This window comes from Ochlerotatus camptorhynchus, unplaced genomic scaffold (assembly GCF_037179485.1).
Source record: "Ochlerotatus camptorhynchus isolate MF236.1 unplaced genomic scaffold, CSIRO-AGI_Acam_v1.1 ptg000001l, whole genome shotgun sequence".
Taxonomy (NCBI): Eukaryota; Metazoa; Arthropoda; class Insecta; order Diptera; family Culicidae; genus Ochlerotatus; species Ochlerotatus camptorhynchus.
This window is the reverse complement of record NW_027040493.1, coordinates 465,178-487,323: the sequence shown is the minus strand read 5'-3', so window position 1 is coordinate 487,323 and position 22,146 is coordinate 465,178. Positions and strand designations below refer to the sequence as shown.

At 36.8% G+C, this 22,146-nt stretch overlaps 1 protein-coding gene across 1 annotated transcript in view; it reads right to left on the bottom strand.

Annotated features, from left to right (window-relative positions):
• Positions 1–22,146, bottom strand: part of LOC135708724 (zwei Ig domain protein zig-8-like) — a 176,037-nt gene that overhangs the window by 142,582 nt on the left and 11,309 nt on the right. The gene's annotated exons all lie outside the window — the stretch shown is intronic.

The following is a 22,146-nucleotide window of genomic DNA, read 5'->3' as shown; positions in this document are numbered from 1 at the left end:
AAGTAGTGTTACACACTTAATCTAGCTCGATAAAATCTCCAACAGCCGATTACCTCGGTATTTACTTTTTCTGATAGATCTGCAAAATATCTGTTTGTTAGCTGATATCTCATCAAAATAATATTTGTTAGCTGAGTCTCGGCAATTGTTTTACTGAATCTCAGCAAAATTAATTGCAGAACTACTCGGCTGTTGGAACTTCGGCGAAAAAATGTAAGTGTGTAGAACTTTTCTTTTAGCAGTTAGACGTTTGGTGTCTGCGGTGAAGTGGATCACATCATTTGAGCAGTTTAAAATGACGTTTCCTACCACTCGAACTGTGCCGTGGAACAATATTCAAAAATTATATTTATCTTCTTTCCTTTATTTAATGTCGGTCTCTGTTCCGCAATCTAGTGCCAATCGCCGGCGGACATCCATTGACGGCAATCAAATGTGCAGGAAGGCAGCTTCCACACTTGCGTAGGATATCGCATCCATTCAACAACACACATGGGACGGGACCAGAAATGTTTATGCCTCATAAAATTCCCACCGACCTCGGCTGGATTTGAACGCAGACCCATTGGGGTGATAAAGCAGTTACGCTTATCGGTACACCAAAGTTCAAACGGCGAAAAACGTGATCGTGTGAGATTACGCAAAATCCATTGACTTTAGGTACATAGTGTCGTCAAAGAAGTTTTAAGGCATAATTGGCGCCATCTTTTGACATTAGCCATTTTGTGATCAATCCCCCTAAAAGTGGGATCCAACACTCATTTTTTTATAAAGTTGAGATAGAAGGTTTGTGTATTCAGCAAAGTTGTAGATTATGTAAATACAAACAACTTTGCTCAAGACATGAACCTTCTATCTTTTTGCTCAATTGATCTATAAAGCGTTTTTTGTGGACGTGCCCCTTAAGGGGGTATTCCCAATCTTTTGCCTTTTTTCGGCCTGTTTTTCAATTAATTTTTTTTCAAGGAAAATGAATAGTAATGCGCCTAACTCTTTGGGATTCTTGTTTATTGAACATTAAAGTTTACAAATAAATTTTTTTCGACATAAAAAAAAGACATTATTGACGTCACAAAATGGCGGCAAACAGACCCCTGTTCGCCGCAAACGCCTGGACGGGCGAAGACTTTTCTCTGGAACGGCTTCATCTGAAACAGATTTCGTGATGAAATTAATAATCTGCATAAGATTCTCTGGAGCTTCTCCCGTTGGCAGCAAAAAATCTTGCAAATTAACAAAATGGCGGCCATATGAAAAAACAGGCGATTTTTAGCCCGCTTTTTTGCAGCTTTGAGGTGCTTCAAACAATGTTAAATGTTAATATTTTTGGCTGAAAGTGGGAGAAACTTTATAAAAAAATTAATTTTGGATCCCACTTTTAGGGGGATTGATCACAAAATGGCTACCGTCAAAAGATGGCGCCAATTATGCCTTAAAACTTCTCTCAAGACACTATATACCTAAAGTCAAAGGATTTTGCGTAATCTCACACGATCACGTTTTTCGCCGTTTGGGCCACTGTGCACCGGCGCCGGTAAAATTATATTTATACTATGCTTGAATCATGAATTTATTGCTTCATTTTAAGTATAAAGTCGTCTTAAAACTGCTCAACAATATGATTAATTTTGTGCTTAAAATGTTCTTTCTTCTGGTGATTGTCAACATAATGGTGGTCTGCAAATTAATCAATATTCAAAAACTAACATTCCTTTTTTCGAAAATATAGGCACCTATTCTCGAGCAATGTTGTAATCGAGTTAATTTCAAGCAATTTTGTTGAAGAAACATGTCATCTCTTTACGATTTAATGCTCTAAATATTTTGTTTCTGATTTCTCGTGGAAGCCACCTTTATGTACGGGTTAGTAAAACGGGGTGATTTTTTAGTTTCAATTTTAGTTTCTCAACAATCCTTCTTCATGATATCGATAAGAGACAATTTGTTCAGGATTTCAATGAGTAGTTTTAAGCAACTCACTTGCTATAAAAAACAATGATTTATTTTTAGTATTTTGAAATCATTATATGTTATAACGATAGTTTGTAATTGTTAGATACCAGAAGTGGTTGAAAGGCAACTGTTTGACACGAAAACGGCTCATCTATTCGAAATGATTGACTTTTCAGAAAAAAAAAACAAATTGTCATAAAAATTAAAAAAAAAACTGTTAAAAACTTAAACAATAAAACAAATAAATTCTAGAGATATTTAATGCTTATCTGAGCGCTTATCAAAACTGATATTTTTTTCTGAAAGGGATGCAACGGACATTTAAACATGGACCAACGTCGTGGAACATCGAATATAAGTGCACATTTTGAACATTGTTTAACTTTTTTTTACCAGAAAACCGTGATTCTATGTACAAATCACAGACAAATTGCAAAAGTTTAACCATTTGACTAAAAGTGTATGCTCAACGATTTTGAACAATTTTAAATTGACCATTGTATCAGTTTCTGATACCTATAATTTTTAATAAACTTTTAAATAAACACAAATTTAAAAATTATTAAGATGCGCTTTTGGGTCATTCGTGACCTATCCGGGATGTACTAAGAGATGATCTAGCCATATGGCTAAAATTCTCTATAATAAAGAGAAAAAAAAAACCTATCCGGAATGAGATATGAACTTAGGACTTTGGCATGAGGGGTTTGGATTCTAATCACTACGCCGGAATCGCCCCCGCACTTTTTTGTTATTGAAGTTTAAAATAGTTTTTTTTATTTTTTTAATGAAATTTTGTATTTTTTTTTTCAGTGTGCATTTTTTTTTCAGTGTGCATTTTTTTTTTCGAAAAGGCAATCCAGTTTCAAAAAACATTGTTTCGGACGTCATGTCAATTAGACTCTCCCTTAACATGAATACCGATATGCTTCAAACTAACTCCATGTTTGATGCTATACAAACTGGAGTAAAATTTGCGAACAATATTGTCATGACTTCAGAAATGGATTTTAAATCATTAAATATTTTAAATTGTAATGCTAGATCTCTTAAAGATAATGAAGACAATATATGTAACTTTTTGAGAGTCCATAACCTTGCCGTTATAACTGAAACGTTCCTTAAACCTGACCATAAGGTTAAGAGGGACGGAAATTATTTCATTTATAGAAATGATCGTCTTGATGATGGAGCCGGAGCCTGTGGTGGCGTTGCCATCAATTTTCATAGACAATTTAAACATTAAATTCTACCTTCATTTGAAACCAAAGTTGTTGAAACATTGGGAGTTTCTGACTTTGGTTCTGATCACCTTTCAGTAACATTTGAAATATCCCAAGAAATAATTTGTAATCCCAACACCTCTACTTTCAATTACCATAGAGCTGATTGGAGCATTTATGGAATATAACTTCGATCCAAACATTCCTTTGCAAACCAAAGATGAAATTAATTATGCTCTTGAATCTCTGACTACTTCTATAGTTGAAGCAAGAGCTGCTTCAGTTCCAAAATGCGAGGTTAAATTCGATTTAATTATAATAGACGACGATCTTCAGCTCTTGATCCGTCTTAAAAATGTCTATAGGAGACAATATCAAAGAACACGCGATCCTGCCATCAAAGCTATCTGGCGGGATTTGCAAAAAACAAATTTGGAAAAGCTCAGAAACTTGCTAAGCAATTCGAGAGTTCCCATAATTTCAGTTTGGGTCTTACTAGTCCTATTGAGAATCAGGTTGCTCGGGATTATCTGAATTGTCTCTCTCGGAAAAATATTTTTGATGATTCCCGGGGGACTGATTTGGATGAAGTAAGATCTTTAACTAAAAAGTTCCATAATATGAAATCACCAGGTGATGATGAAATTTTCTATATCCGCATCAAAAGATTCGCAGAGCGCACCTTGTCTTTCTTGGTACAATTATTTTAGGAATGTTTCCATTTGGCATACTTTCTTGATAAATGGAAAAAAGCTAAAGTTGTTCCAATTTTTAAGCCGGATAAAAATCCTGCTGAAGCTTCTAGCTACCGTCCAATAAGTTTGCTTTCTTCAATAAGTAAACTTTTTGAAAAGATAATTTTGAATGGAATGATGCTTCACATTAATACGAACTTAATTTTTGCAGATGAGCAGTTTGGATTTCGCCATGGGCATTCAACTGCTCATCAACTCTTATTACAAATTTAATTCGGTCAAACAAACCTGAAGGCTACGCAACTGGAGTTGCTCTTCTAGACATAGAAAAAGCATTCGAAAGTGTTTGGCATGGAGGTTTGATTGCTAGATTGAAAAAGTTTAATTTTGCACTTTATATTATGAAATTAGTTCAAAATTATTTAACTGACAGAACTCTACAGGTAAATTATCAAAATTCCAAATCCGAAAGACTACCTGTTAGAGCTGGAGTTCCTCAGAGTAGCATTCTTGGGCCTATATTGTATAACATTTTCACTTCGGACCTCCCTGATTTGCCTCAGGGTTGCCGCAAATCTTTGTTCGCTGATGATACAGGCATTTTAGCTAAAACAAGAAGTCTTCGTGTTATTTACAGCAGACTGCAGAAAAGTTTAGATATTTTCTCTTCTTATTTACAAAAATGGAAGATTTCTCCCAACGCTTCCAAAATTCAACTTATAATATTTCTACATAAGCATAGAGCTTCTTTTTTGAAACCTAGTAGTAGTCACATAGTCACTATGAACGGAGTTCTAATTTCCTGGTCAAACCAAGTGAAATATCTTGGGTTAGAACTTGATCAAAAATTAAATTTTAAAGATCACATTGAGGGCATTCAAGTTAAATGTTACATACCTATCTATAAAAAGTTTTTTTTTAACAGGAAATCCAAACTTTGCCTGTCGAATAAACTTCTAATATTTAAACATTTTTTAGACCAGCCATGCTTTAAGCTGTGCCAATATGGTCTCGTTGTTGCCCTACCAACGACCCCGGCGTAGTGGTTAACATCCATACCTCTCACGCCAAAGTCACGAGTTCAAATCTCACCCTCGGACAAGTCACGAATGACCCAAGAGTGTTAAAGTGACTATAATAAAAAAAAAGCTCTGAAGATGATTTACCCCAGCACTACCTAGGTACATAGAATTTCGAATGTTAAGACTTTAGAACAAATGTCCAACAAAATAATTAATAATTTCAGGAAAAAATCGTTACAATCCTCAATTGCAACGATTAATTGCCTTTAACAGGAAGCAAAAAGCACACAAGTCGTATTTTAAACTTTTTAAAAATTTAGAAAAATTCGTTGAAATTTGCGGAGCACTTGAGGCAGAAATATCGTCAGCATATGAGAATTACAATTCAAGAGTAGAGAACAATATAAAATCTGATCCCAAAACGTTCCTTAACTTCGCGAACGAAAAAATGAAGTCATGTACATTCGCATCACGCATGCAGTTATGTTCTCGAGTTGAACTATTTTTCTTAGCTACATGATGGGGAAAATGACTTATCAGTTAATTGTATCACTGTTAAAGAAATTTTAATAACTCATGAAAGTCTCGATGTCGGCAAAGGACCTGGTCCTGATGAAATACCTCAATTTTTATTGAAAAAATAGCAACTAGTTTTATTAAACCCTTGTTTTGGCTTTACAATTTATCTCTCAAAACAGGTGATTTTCCAAAAATTTGGATGAAATCATTTTAAGTACCAATATTTAAATCTGGCAAACGGCCAGACATTAAAAACTATAGAGGTATTGCAATTATGTCATGCATTCCTAAAATGTTTGAAGCAATTGTTAGCCAGAAAATATTGAACCAGGTTAAGCATCGCATTTCCAATAATCAACATGGTTTTTTTAAAGGTCGGGCAACGTCTACTAATATGTTGGAATTTGTAAACTTTTCTATTGAAGCAATGGATAGAGGTAATACCGTTGAAACCTTATGAACTGACTTTAGTAAGGCCTTTGACAGAGTAGACATTCCCTTACTTCTTTTCAAATTAAAACGTTTAGGTATGACAAGTACACTTTTAAAATGGATTGCATCATACTTGACAGAAAGAATACAGATGGTCCACTTTAAAGGAAAAATGTCCTCGCCAGTTAATGTTACCTCGGGAGTTCCACAGGGATCTCATTTAGGTCCTTTTTTATTTATTTCATTTGTGGATGACGTGAAGTTTGTGTTGAATCGCTTAAATGTGCTCATATATGCTGAAGATATGAAACTGTTCATGGAAATCTTTCACAATTCTGATTTGCTACATTTTAAAAATGAAATTGACGTTTTCTACAATTGGTGCCTCAAAAGTCTGCTGGATATTAATGTTAAAAAATGCAATATTATATCTAATTCCAGAAAATACACTACTCTAGATTTTACATGTACTCTAGGAAACCAGCTGGTTGTAAAGTGCGATACAATTAGGGACTTAGGAGTAATTCTTGACTCGAAGTTGACATTTGTAGATCATGTGAATACCACAATTCACAAAGCAAATAATATGTTGGGATTCATAAAAAGATTTAGTTATCATTTTAAAGACCCATATACCATCAAAACACTTTATATAGCTTACGTGGGATCAATTCTCGAATATTGCAGTGTGATTTGGGCTCCATACCATGAAACTTATATAAAGCGTATAGAATCAGTTCAAAAACAGTTTTTGTTATTTGCTCTTAGAAAACTAGACTGGACCTCTTTTCCCCTTCCTTTTTATGAGTCCCGTTGCATGTTGATAACCATTGAAAAACTTAAGAAACGAAGAGAAATTTCCATGATTTCCTTTGTTAATGATATTATCTCACAACGCGTAAATTCAGAAAAAATATAAGCAAGCTTAAATCTTTACGTACCATCACGCATGTTAAGAACTCGAAATGTATTTCAACTGTCACCTCACAGAACGCATTATGGTAAAAATGGACCAATGAATAGAATGATGAGAGTGTATAATAATTATTGTGAGCGTATAGATCTAACGATGTCTAAAGATGCAGTAAGGAGAACACTAACTGCTAGGTTTTCATCTCGTTGAGTTTAAAACAATTTTTGTTTCTTAGATATTTTTATATGCAGTCTACATTTATTGACAATTTCAAATGTAACGGTTCTTTTAATATAGCATGTAAGGCAACAGCACTATTGTAAAACGGTCTACACTGATTGGAGACAAATAAATAAATAAATAAATTGTTATACTGACATGCAGGTTTAAAAAACCTGGTTAAAATACTGAACTGCCAAGGCAGGAACAATGTAAAAACACTTATATATATATATCATAACAATTAGGGCTGGTAAGTCACTGTATTAATTGGAGCACCTAGGTTAAAATGAAATGTAATTTATTTTGAATTTGGAACAAATAAAGAGATAAAAAAAAATCATTTTATATTACAGTTTCACCGACACTTGTTCAAACCATATGAATTTGACAGTTAGCATACTGTTACTTTTGAGTGAATCCAGTGGTGAAAAGTTAACACACTAAAGCCATCTTAGTGACATTAGAAGAAATGTACAAGTTTATTTTGCGTTAGAAATTTTTCGTTTGCATTTTACGTAGCTGTTACTTCGCGGCTATCTTCACTTGCACGTTATGGTAGCCGCTATACTATTTTTTTAAAAGGCAGTGTTTTGTTTTTTAAATGATTATTCCATAATTTTAAAAGTATTATTAAGCATGCAGTTGAATAAAATCGTCGAGAAGTCGTTTCTTCAATAGGCGATTGTTTGTTGGGCAATCACAGACGACTTATCCGCTAATGCCTAGACCTAGGATCACTTTTTGAATTTGCTTTAGTCCATATTCTATATAGCGAACGGAGAATCACTCTCACACCAAGGTACGCCATAGCACAGCAATTGGGCAGTTTTTCACACTCTCAACAAATAAAAACATGATGGTTATGGCAAGCCACGAAAAAAAGAACAACTAAATCAACTCAATCTCGAACAAACGGTTAACACTCCCCTAATTGCCACATTCCCACGATCAGATTACACTAAATCAAACCATTAATACACAATTTTACTGATTAATTAAACCAAAATTCATCAAAAAATGCTTCAAAATGCAGACATGAATCACAAACTCAACCGGTACTTGGCATTGTTTCCAACCCTCCTCCACTTTAAAAGTTTACAGAGGATCAACTGAGAAAGCCATAAAAATGAAATCTTCAAGAGAGTTGCGATTTCCGCTAATTTGCAACCACTTTTAACTCAACAAATCAACAAATTCGCTCGTGAACATCTCCAAAATATTCTGTATCATTAGTTTTGAGCATTATTTCCAGAAATTTTACTATCAAGCTATAGTTTATATTTTCCCGTTGCCCAATATGAACGAGGGATGCCAACTGTTAAGGAAATAATTTAAAACATTAAATAAGGATTAAATCCCCTCCAAAACGCTTCCAAATTTCATAAATGGAATATTCTCCGTTCGAGCTATCTTCAAAAATAGCACCCTTTTTAGCAACCTTCCCGACATCCAGTTTAGAAGAACCGTCCTGAAGAGCATAAAGCAAAATATCAATTAGTATAATTAATTTTAATTATTTTCCAGTCAAGGTACTTACCAATAGCAGCCACTTTGAATTCATTATTTGTATCGATGAGATGGATTACCCAGGGTTAAATTCACCGAAAATTATAATCAGCCACCTAGCAGCTCGGTTTGTTGCCGGTGCTTTCAAATTGTTCCCAGTATGAGTACCGGGATGGAAAATAACGATTCCGGAAGCTATTCAATCATCCCGCTGCTAGCACCTCCTGCCTTCTGGTTTTGTCGGGTGTGTTGTCACATTAAAAGGTTAATCAAAACCCTGTGTCGAGAAACGTAAATTTTCATGTAACCATTAAAGAGTAGTCCAACCGAACTCTGTTACGGCACCATGCTTGTTTTTTTCTTTTTTCGGGATCCAAAATATAGGACCCGTTCTGATTTCAATTGCATGTTCCGGAATTTCTCTGATCGATTCCACCAGGAAAATTACCTACTCACGCACCTTCTCCCGATGGTGTGTTATTACCGTGATGGGGAAGAGTGATAATTTGATTAACCCTTTGTCTGTACCTTGGGGTCAATTTGACTCCAAATTCAAATTGCCGTATCTTAACGAATTTCCAATGGATTTTTTTTTTAATTTCAAATGTTTTGCATAGGTTATTTAGTGGAATTCCTGTTACAATTATCAGACTTTTTTTAGGGGTAGATATCTCGGGGGGTCTTGCAAAAATACAAGACCTATCTTCAGGAAAAGTGTTTAGTTCAGAATTCACTCACTAGGCACCGCTAGAGTGGCATTATTTTTTCATTGTTTGCCCTAACTTAACATATGGATTAGATAGAAGGTTCCCGTCTTCGGCAAAATTGTTCAGATGAACTGGACCTTTCTTCAGAATTAGAGTTTAGTTCAGAAAACACTAACCAAGTTGCACCAGTGTGATATTAATTTTAAACTGTTTTCCTAACCTAAAACATGGACTAAATAGAAGGTGTCTGTATTCAGAAAATAGTTCAGATGGACAAGACCTATTTTGTGGTAAAAAGTTCGGCACTGGATTTACTCACCAGGTGGTGTTCGTGTGACATTAATTTAGAATGTTTTGCCTTAATTTAACATCTTAGCTAGATTTAAAGCTCCCAACTTAGTCAAAGTTGTTCAGATAGACTAGACCTATTCTATGTTAAACAGTTTAGCTAAGAATTTACTTATCAGTTTGCACTGTTGCTTCACATTGTTTCGAGTTATTTTTTTGTTTCAGATGGAAGTTTTTTGATTTCGACCTAGTTTTTATGATGAACTAAAACAATTACCGTATGCGTGATAATGTTTGCACCATCGTACAAATAAGGTTCCCATTTCACCAATGCTTTGGTTTTCTTTGCATGCACGTAACCTATAGCTCGTACAGTAATAGGCTGTGTATTAAAGAAAATGATTTACTTAGTTTGACAGTTGCACCATGACGAAGTGGCAGCGTATTCGTGATTTTTCCCACGCGCAAATGTCGCAAAAAGACATTTCAATCGCCGTGGGAGTGTCCCGGTGGACCGTCAAAAGGGTTTTAGACCGAGAAAAGAAAGGACAACTTTCTGCGAAGGTGGCCACAGGTCGTTCGAGGTCAGCTCGGACTTCGAAAGTTATCGCTGCTATCAAAAGGAAGATTTGGGTGAATCCAGTGCGTTCAATAAGGAAAATGGCAAAGGAACACGAAATCAGTGACTTTACGGCACGGAAGATCGTAAAGGAAGATTGCGGGGCGAAGTCGAGGGCACGGAAAAAAAATCTCACATGATTACCAACCGCATCCGGGAGCTACAAGTCGAACGATGCTAGAAAATCTTGAACTTTTGTTTAGATTTTTTGCATTAATTTTATATTTTAACTAATAAGAATATCGCTCTCTTCAGCAATTTTGGACAGATGAAAAAAAAAATCTATTAGTTGCCAACATAAGATATCCAAATTTAGAAATAAATACGCAATTCAATTTAAGCTTTTGTTATGAAAATATATTCTTTAAATAAGACACGGTACATATCAGTCACTATTGTTCATCAACTAATCATCACTATCTTCACTTGGCTTTTCAATGCAGGCTTGGCAAATCGAATACATATGATCACAGCATCGGGAACGTTTACAGGTACTCTCTTCTTCTTCTGTTGGTGATACACTCACTAGGGTATATCCAGTTTGACGAATAGCATCTGCTACATCACCGAAAATTTTTGAAGACTTCGCAATACGCTCTTCAATTAAAGGATGAACCAACTCCTTTCCCAATTTCAGCAAAAATTTCTTACGTTTTGCAGTATAAGCAGTAATACATGATACGTCCATCATATTGAAGAACGCAGTCATGGGCATGCTTGGCATGCACAGTTGTACACAACAACTGCTCATTTGCTAATAACTTTTCACTCAGATGTTGAAATTTGGTTTTTCTTTAAAGTAATTAATAGATTAGGATCCTAATCAAAGAGTAGGTAAATCTTATAATTTAAATCAACATCAATGAATTTTCACACTTAAAGTCTGAGATGTGCAGTGACCATTTCTCACTTCATTTCAAATACTGTTCATAACTAGAATTAAAATCGTATTTACGTATCTATAAGAAGCTTAAACTCTATTCTATCAACTGCTTCAAACAGAATTATGTTTCGTCAATTCTGTGCAAAGTTAATAGCAAATGAGCAGTTCGTGAGCAAAACTGTGTATGCCAAGCATGGTCATGGGCCATCTATTTGACTTCCTCCGACAGGTGTACGTTGAAACAAGTTTGTCCATATTGTCTACTCCACCTTTAGTCTTGTTGTAGTCCAATATTATTGTCGGCTTGTTTCTCTGTGTCACATCCGTTTCGTTTGTGTGATGCATTGTGGACAGTAAAATCACGTTTTTACCTTTCTTCGGAACGTAACTTACCATCGTTAGTTGTCTATCGAAACAAAAAAGACTCGATTCTTTTTCCATCTCTTTGACATTCAACATCTCTCGAGGAAGGTCAGGCTTGTTTTTTGCGAATTGTTCCAAGGAGAGTTGTTTTCTGTTGCAATAACTGGTCAGCTTATGGAACAGAAGTGAAGAAGTTATCCATGGTAATATTGCAAAGTTAAATAAAAAATAAAAAATAAAACTGAATATTTTCTAGTTACCTTTTCTCAACCACGGATCCGAAAGACGTTGAACGAGATTTAGCGAATAATTTTGAGCTCGAGCCTCTTGTGGTTGTCGACCAACGTATATTTCTCCTTTCAATGGATAGCTATTCTCAGCGTCGCAGCACCAACATATCTTAATGCCGTACTTAGCAGGCTTGGCAGGCATATATTGGCGAAACGAACATCGACCTCTGGTGGGTACCAATTTTTCATCAATAGTGGGATGGTTTATACATCGCTCTTAGATTTTCCTGTAACATATCCCATATTTTTCGCAAAGCAGCTAGTTTGTCTTCGGCTAGTGAAACCTTAAGAACCGTAGAAATTGTTGGAATTGCATCAATGACATAGTTGCTCTGAATATAGGGCGATTATCATGATTCCACAAATCTGGTAATTCCTCAACCACAACCGCCCTCAACACATCTCTTCTTGCACTTACGGATAATCTCCGTTTCTCACGCGTTATCACATCAGTGGAAAAAATAACACTCCACAAACGGCCATTTTTTCCCAAAAACATGTTACCTCCATCTTCTTCGTCATCGGAAGACATTTCCTCGTCATGGTCAATACTTTATTCATCCGTTACATCAAAATCAGAGAAATCACCATCAAAGTTATCTGCGATTTCCGCGTCCGTTATGCTTATTGAAATACAACTCAAATATCCTCCAATAATAATAAATAAAACTATCACTTCCTCAATCATCCAAGAGTATGGTAGAATCAACGAATGGTAATTGAGAATGAAAAACTCACTTCGCATTAACCAACTCTTTTCGTTAGTATTGGTTTATAGTACCATATAAGCACAAAACAGTTTACAAATAGCTTAAGATTTTCTCAAAGAATAGTATGAGCTTACATGAGGTCTGCTCCCGTACTTACAGAAGATTATGGACAGAAAAAAAAAAAGTATATTGCCATACTTCCTGCACCGTATTATTTTCTTACAGAAAGCTACAGCAACTTACATCAAAAACAAAAAAAGGAAACACGGGAACAGACCTATGAGCTTGCTTTCGTGTGACTATTTTTCTATATGCTTGAGATAAAGAAAAGCTTCAAAAACGTATTGCACAGTTGAAATTGAATCCCCCCGATAGCGCGGTGGTTAGTGTCGTTCATCCACCGTACTTTCTCGGCTGTCTTCCAACGAATTGAGGTGATTTTTTGTCGGTGCCAAGTTTATGGTTGGCCCAAATCACATACAGAAAATCAGCTCAATTGGAAAGAGAACAGCCGGTAAATGGCGGTGGGAGCATGGCTCCACGTACCGCACATAATGGTATTAGTTAAATGTGGAAATGTTTAGTGGCGCTATACCCAAGTAACCATAGGCACGTTATTTCGCCTTTTTGGCTATATACAGTTGAACAATGGCTATACCAGTGTTTGAAAGTTCTGATGAGGCCCGTATATAGCCAAAAAGGCGAAATAACGTGCCTAAGGTTACTTGGGTAGACAACTATATTCTGTGACTTTACATCTAATATTTACATTGGAACGTTGTGCTGCGTCGACATGACGTCGTCATTCGCTTGCTTAGACATATTCACAACATTTTTTGCCTAACGTCAGAAAGCTGCCTTTTGTTTCAGACCTTATCTAATTGACATCTGAACAACTTTGCCAAAGACGGGAACCTTCTATCTAGTCCAAAAGTTAAGTTAAGGCAATCAGTTCAAAATGAATGTCACTCTAGCGGTGTCTGGTGAGTGAATTCTAAACTAAACTCTTTTGCTGAAGATAGGTCTTGTCCATCTGAACAACTTTGCTGAAGACGGGAAACATCCATATGTGCAGGATTTGTAGATAACGTTATATAATGTGTATTTACGATGGTGCAACTTGATCATTTTCGTTTTAGTGCCATCTAGGGAGTGAGTTCTGTCATACACTATCGATAGTTTTGAAGACCTTGTATTTTTGAACATCTTTACAGAAAGAAGCAACATCATATTTGGTTGAGATCTTGTGATATAAACATCTCTAACATAAAAATTTTCCACTTCATTTGAATATTTTTAGAATGACCCCTCCCTATAGTAGATCCGCCCTTTGTAGCCGGCACAAAGTTGGCTAGCCTAAATCGGTCTACTAGAGTGTTCCGTGGATTGGTTTTTAAACAAATGGCTTAAGCGCCACCTCCATAGAGGACCACTTGTCGTTTCGGATGCCCGGCAAACTCAAAACCCCAGGGCGAGTTCAGTCTAATGCAAAAGATTGGAACGCGCTAGTAGACGTTAAGTACTTGGGATTCAAAGAAAACACTAAATCCAACCGAATGAAAACTAACCAGAAACCGTCTTTCTACCGGAGCGAATGCACTGGACGACCTGTTCTCATCACAGGTCAAGCTCTTCCCCAAACACAAAATCTACACGCTTCAGGACAGAAATGGTGGACTTTCTGGTGGAGATTCCAAAGCAGTCCAACTTGGAGTACAACCAAACAACGAAAACTACAACAACGAACGAAACGTGAGAAACTTCTTTAGACCAGTGCACTCATTGAACGGGAAATTCTAACCTAACAATCAACACAATTATTTAGCAGAATAGAAAAAAGGTTTATTTAGAAAAACTAATAGAACGAAAATTTTATTACCTAAACATTTTTATCCGGGAACCCTCATTCTTCTCTTACTCCCTCTCTCTAATTCCCTACCTAACTGTGCGGATTTCTTAATGGCTATTTATAACTGGCGCTTCATCCCGATTTAATGCATGCATGCGGACATTGTACGGTTCTACTCACGCTTCTGCTTTACCGACTGCTCCTCACCATCGTCTGTCGCCCCTGCGACGCTCGCTGCACGGAATACAAAAGATTCACTAATTCACCAACTGCTTTTCGTGGTGATATCCCGGTGGGTGGGAAAATTGCTCACCTGGAGCGCGATATTGACGGCGCAGCTCCCTTCTAACTCCGGCCGAAGTTAGGTCCTTTAATACCGACGCGTGGGGTCAGGGTAGTGGTAATAACGGGGGGCGCGGTATGCCGAGCGGGAGGTGGTGGGACGAAACTAGAGACAAAAAGCCGTCAAACGGCTGTACAACTAGATGAGCGCATTGTTGCAAAACCGCATAGTAAATCATTTACCTTTTTGTTGAAACTTAAATCGCGCACAGTACCGCACTAGCCTACTAAACTTATTCAGTAGTAACTACACCTAATCAAAAGGAATTAACGAACAATTAATTACACTGAACTTAAAGACACTTCTCACATTTAAATATACCTCTACAAACACACCGCGAAACTATACCAAAAAACTTCACAGTCCTGCCTCTTCCACGGGTTGGATTAAAGTGGACGAGAAAGATCTTGGGATTCCTCAGAAAGGCCGCTAAAACAATTCTTGGCCTTCGTTCCGGAAACCGAAAAAACGATCTTATCAAAAGGCGATCTCCGATTACCTTCCGATTCGATCAGAGATACTATCTCTTTTCCTCCCAAGTATCCCTCATCTGTCTAGCTCATTCCAATATTTAACTTAAAGTGTTTTTCTTATTATTAAATTTCCGACGACAAGTAATCCTACTGGGAGATTATACTCAATCCCACGGATCACATTTCATGCCACCTCAAATGAGAAAACTTACGCGCCTAGTGAGTGGATGAACAAATAATGAGTGAAATTTCATGCAGGGATAATTTACTCTTGATATGAGTTCACCAGTTGCATACAAGTGAACTGGGATAGTGCGTGTCGTTTCGAATAGTAACAGTGAACATTTGTAGCATTTGAACTTCATGCTACATTAATTTAATATCTTATTCGAATACCGCTACACCTTTCAAATGATTTTTGATGATTTAAAGAAAAATTCAACTAAATTTACCTCACAAAGCATTTAAAATGTCGATAATCCGTTGAACATTCGCTGAGATATGACAATTTGAATTTGGAGTCAAATTGACCCCAAGGTACAGAAGGTATTTGTGTTGTGCTGGGTGGCCTCAAAACCAGTTATGGAGTTCCCTCATTATTGGAAACCGATATCAACAGAAACGTTAGTACCCAAGTGGACGTTGGCCAGCCACACACTACGAAGGGGCGAGAATGAAATAAATCAAGCGCTGCACTATGGGCAAAAATGGGTCCAAAATTACCCAAAATTCAATATCTCAACAGCACGCTGAATTCCGGCCATAAAAAACGACTTTTCCGAAGGTAAATCGTCCGGGGAGCCTTGTAGGTATGTGTTTTGGACCATTTTACCCAATTTTCACCTACTTTTTGGAGGAAATGTTTTTTCACAGCTCTATTTTTCATAAAACATAAGCACTTTATCATGGTTTTAGAATACTATGTCTTTAAACAACAGTTCATGAGATATTAAGGGAATACGGGGTACACTTTATAGGGGGGTAAGGGGTAAAAGTGAAAAGACAATCAATGTTTAATGCAAAAATGTTTAATACAAAACCCATTTTTTAATATCATAATATTTTTTTCTGAAGAAAACTTTTAATTAACTTTTATTTGGTATTTTGAGCTCCGTTATCGGCCAAACAGTTCAAAGGTTATACATTTTTGAAAAAAATCGAAAAAAAATATTTTTTTTTTGACCGCTCTAATATATAAATAGTCACCCTAATGACACATTAAAAAAATACGGGTCTAATATGTTGCGATAAGGAACAAAACTACCAATTTTTACAAAATTCTGAGAACCACTATATCGTTTTGCTGTATACAGACGAAAAAGTGAAAACTCTTTTAGAACAGATAGCAGTAAATTAAAACTTATTTAACCCCAATTAACCTAAAAATTTCGAAAAAAAAATCTTATTATTGCAGGCAACCTTTGGGGCCATTCAAACAATCGCATCGTTCAACATTTTTATGAATTAAAGTAAATTTATCGAGGGTTCACTTTTACCCCTTACTCCCCTATAAAGTGTACCCCGTATTCCCCTAATATCTCATGAACTGTTGTTTAAAGACATAGTATTCTAAAACCATGCATAAAGCGCTTATGTTTTACTAAAAATAGAGCTGTGAAAAAACATTTCCTCCAAAAAGTAGGGGAAAATGGGGTAAAATGGTCCAAAACACATACCTACAAGGCTCTGCAGTCTATTGGACCACGTGCAATCGATTCCCCGGACGATTTCTCTTCGGAAAAGTGGTTTTTCATGGCCGAAATTCAGCGTGCTGTTGAGATATTGAATTTTGGGTAATTTTGAACCCATTTTTGCCCATAGTGGCGCTGGATTGGAAACCGACACAGAAATCAAGCAAGTCAACATATCACGCCGAAAGCCAAAAGTCGCCCATGATGATGGAAATTATTCACGTTGACCCTCTGCACTATGAGTTTCAAAAATTGTCTTGTCTTTAACCATGCTTTATCCCCATCTCAAGAAAGGAAACCACTTACCCACTCCAGTTTACGGAAATTTAGACTACTATTTTCTCTTCTCCAGTGATGCTACGAAAAGCTTTTTCCACCCCATTGAGCATTTTCGAAAAGTTTATCTCCATTCAATTAACTTTGCCATTCTATTCAGGACAGACTTGAGATCCAAGCGGTTTGTTTTTTTTTCATTTATACTTTTTATCCTACTGGAGTGAGCGTTGCGAAGCATGATTAAAATTAAATAATAACATCCCGACCATGGGGGTTCGTTTCGGATAGAAGCCAAAAATGCTTTTTGATTTTTCGTTGAACCTTGCTGTGGTTTCAACGGTATTTAATGGCAAATGAATAGATTGAGATAGAAAGATATGCTTATAATGATAAAGATATGCACATTTCGACGATTGAGGTTTGAAGAAAGTATAATTGAATTTACATTCTTGGGAAGACAATAAGACAGAATTTTAGATTTGAAGATTATTTGTTACTCCAATGGTTTCAATACCCATATTTAATTTTTAAGCATGTGAAAACAGCCTCTTTATTCACTACATTTAATACAATCTATGATTCAAAATCGAATATTTCAAAGTTCAGAGGCGTCTCGTTACTGAAAGTTCTACCTATTCTGCAAGTTCAATGTTTAAAAAAATGCCCTAAGTGAAGTTAGTTAAATGATACATGTTTTATATCGTAGGGAGAAAGCAAAGATATCCCACTAATCAATTCATCGAATAAGGTAATGGATACACCACCCTTATGTGATAGCAGTGCCATCTGGTGAGTGTGAATTGAAACTGTTGGGAGTCCCTCGCCAACTTGACCACCAGGGCTCAATAGGAAGCACGGAAAACAAGATCGACGGAAAACAAATCAAGGAAAAAAGTGGTGTCAGCATGACAGATGCCAGCGCGGACCTAGATTGATAGTTGTAAAGGTGGTCAAGAACTCACAGTCTGATAGTGTTGGTGAGTTATTGCCGTTAATGCTCATGAAAAGATCACTTTTTTGCCGCAAAAGCTGCCAAAACAAAAAAGTTTACGGGCAGATTTGAACAGATTTGGACCTGTTTCATACGACCAGAAGGTGTATGCTGGTCACAAATTGATTTTCTACGCAAGTGATGTGACTTTCGCGAATAAAGACTGGATCGCGCAAAAATTAATGACAAAAAAAATCGTTTCTTTCAGTCAAAATTCATATCGCAAAAATCTTCTTATTTTTCTTTTGGTAGTTCAATTCATATATTTAAAGGAAAAAATGTTCTTTAAATATTTTTCTTTGCCAAATCCAAACTGCCGCTTAACCCCTTCCATTGATTTTTGCACAGTGGTCTCATCGACCTAATTCACCACCGAAGGCCAGTTAGATTTAAACTGCTGCTCGTTTTCCATGGATGTATTAGTTTTTTGAGATTCCGTTTGACCAAGGCCCAAAACCGTTCGATAAGGCAGAGTTCTGGGCTGTTGGGAGGGTTGTGGTCTTTAGGTACCACAACCACGTTGTTCGCATCGTACCACTCGATTGCCTTTTTCCCATAGTGACAGCTCGCCAAGTCCGGCCAGAACAGCTTAGGTCTATTATGTTGCCGCTTTCTAGACCACACGTGCATATGGCCTGCCAGAAGAGATATTTTTTCGAGAACTTAGATAGTTTGATGATTTTGTAATTTCAGCCACCTTCCCTTTTCCTGATGCGGTATAAAACTCCTGTCCCGGAAGCTGCTTGAAATCTGCCTTCACATAAGTTTCGTCGTCCATGACGACACAGTCGAACTTTGTGAGCAGATTCGTATACAGCTTTCGAGACCGCTGCTTTGCCGACGTGTTTTGTTTGTAAACTCGGTTCGCCACCTTCAACTGCTTAAACGTCGACAACCCGACTCGTTTCATGGCCCGCTGCACAGTAGTATGGGAGACATTGAGCTTGCCACAGCGACGTCCCGGATGGAGAGGTTAGGATACAGCTTATATTTCACCGCCACCTTCTTCGTCGTCGGTGCCATGTCCGGATTACGATTGCCGCCGCTTCCATGCTTCTTAGTGGTCGACAGACGCTCCCTGACCTCTTTTAAAACGTTTGTTTAGTTCGATTTGGCCACATCCAGAAATTTTGCCAACTTGGCGTGTGAGAACGTCGGATTCTCTTGCTGGGCGAGCAAAATTGTGACACGCTGCTCCTCTTGCTTGGACGTCATTTTGAAAACTGGAGAGCAAACGGTTAAAACTCATCATAGCAACCATTGTATATACACTTAACTTACAAATGCAGCATTTGCAGGTTTTTTTAAATGCATTATTAACAGAAATAAGCCAATTTGAAGTTAATCAATTTTCGCGCGTTCCAGACTTTAAACGCAAGGAGGATTGATTATAACCAGGCTTAGAAAAATTCCAACTAATTTTTCTGTCAAAACTCGAAAACAACATCATCGAAATCGATCCCCAATGCTTTGTAATTCATGCCAAATAAATTGGAATTGTCTACTTGATGGCAACGCTTCCTTCATTTTGATTTTTTTTTACATTCTATCCCACATTCGTTCGGGATCAACTTAAAAAAAAACTCTGCATGGATTGAAATTATTTCGAATGACTACTTTCTCCCCAAGAGCATATTGAACATTCGCACCCAGAATGTGACGATTAAGGCGGGACGCAGAATCAACTTTCAAACTAATTAGCTTGTTTTTCATCTCCCCCTTCAATACTTGTTTGACACGCTGGGCCATAGCACACAAGTGATCCTTAATGGTTTCACCAACTGCTTGGCAAATCGGCCTCAACAGTAGTTGAAAGCCCTCCCACTCAAAACAAGATAACGGTAGCCGATGCTCCGTCACCAGTTTCACTGCAGCTTCGATAAAAAAGTTGTTGGTCCATATAGGTATCGGACCTTTGAAAAAACAAACTCGTGGCTTCTTAGCCGCCGGCACATAGTCCTTAAGGAGACCATTAGCGTTCGCCAGTTCACTGTGCCGTAAGGGAAAGTAGCTGATAAAATTTCCAGGATCCTGTGGTCAGCCTGTGATCCTGTGTGTAGGTGCAATCACCGTTTGGATCTATGTGGCATTCAGCTTTATCGCCATCTCGAACAACGAAGGACGCGATGCCTATTAACGAACGTTTTTAACTTTTCCGCTGCCTGAAGCCATTTTTCGAACTGGGCTTATAACTTTAAAATCACAGCACTGATTTTAAAGTAATAAGCCCAGTTCGTTGGTAGTCGTGGATAGTCGACGACTACTTAGCTCCAAATCGAAAAAAAAGTTCAGCAGTTTAATCCATAACATTTTTAAACGTTTAAATGAGAGCAAAATTTTACCGGCAAATGTTAACCATTAAAAATACACTGCACTTAGTTTGTTTACCTTCGAACACTTGCGCCTCAAATTCACAAGTTCGAGGAAAAATTGGAAAATATGTCAATTTTGAAATAACTAGCGTCTCAGATATACATGTTCAGGTGAAAATTGAAAAAAACGTTAAATTTTAAATGGCTGCGCTCCTGATAGACAAGTTCAGCAAAAAATGAAAAGAAATGTTAAATTTGAAATGGTTTGCACTTCTGATAGAAAAGTTCAGGGAATAATTGGAAAATATGTTATATTTGTAATGAATTGCACCTTTGTTAAACATGATCACGGAAAAATTATATTAAATTTCAAATGGCTAGTGCTCCTGGTCAACATTGAGAAAAATCTTGAAATTTAAAATGGCACTATTAGACAAGAATTAGAGGGGGTATAATTGAAAAATAAAAAATTAATTAAATTAATTGCGTCTCTGATATACATGATCAGGGTTAAACAAAATCGTTGAATTTGAAGTGGTTTGCGACTCTGATTAGCATGTTTGAAGAAATAATACAAAAGATATTAAATTTGAAATAACCTGCGCCCTGGTAAAAAATCGTAAAATTTGAAGTGGCCAGCGCTCTTGCATGCTTGGCATACACAGTTTTAATCACAAACTGCTCATTTGCTAATAACTTCGCACACAGTTGACTTAACATAGTTCTTTTTGAAGCAGTAGATAGAATATAGTTTAAGCTTGTCAAAGATACGTAAAAAAGTCTATTTTAATTCTAGTAATAAATTGTATTTGTTTTGCATTGTAAAAATGAAGTGAGAAATGCTCTCTGCACATCTCGGACTTTAAGTGTGAAAAATCATTGGCGTTGATTCAAATGTTAATATTTACCTATTCTTTGCATGTCTTTGGTAAACTAGGATCCTAATCTATCAATTATTTTAAAGAAAAACAAATTTCAACAACTGAGTGAAAAGTTTTTAACAAATGAGCAGTTGGCGTGTACAACTGTGTATGCCAAGCATGCGCTGACTACACATTCAGGCAAAAATAATAAAAAAAATGCTTAATTTGCAATGTCTAGCGCTTCTGGTATACATGGTCAGGGAAAAATGGATCAAAATCATAAAATTTTAAGTGGTACACAAGTTCAAGATCAAGAGAAAAATCATTAAAATAAATTTGAAATTTGAAATCGCTAGCGCCCCTGGCAGACAAATTCAGGTTAAAATTGTTAAACATCATGAATATTGAAATGGCTTGCGCCCCTATAAACATGATCAGGAAAACAAAAATTAAAACTGATAGGGGAAATGGATGTAATGTCGGCTTCAATGCCCCTAATTTGGGTCCATACATAAATTCAGAAATCGACTAAATTTTCAAAAGTGACCAAAAATCTCAATGACGCGTTCATCTAGATGAAATTGGTTAATAGCTGATTTTACGCGATGGGCCTAATTTTAGATCAACAGGCCAGAGCCTTTCCCCTATATACTTTTGGAACTGATTCCGAATATTTCTGGGATGCTTCGGTTAGCATTCATGGCACGGTAGGCAAAAGGCCGCATGACACCATGAATTTGAGGTCACCTGTGTGATAGACTTCTACCATTGGAACAGGACTAGTTCTATTCTTAGTAGGTCTTAATTACCACTACCGAAACTAATTGAAGGGACTTCATAGAAGTTTCATCAAAATTGTGGAAGTTCAGTGATTGTGGTAGAAGTTCTGGGAATTCAATAAAGACTCAGCTCAGGTTTGTTAAAGTTCAGCTTACATCTGGTGACACCCCTCACCATCCCTCTCCTACGTGGGAGTTTGGTAAAGAGAGATGGTAAAACCGAT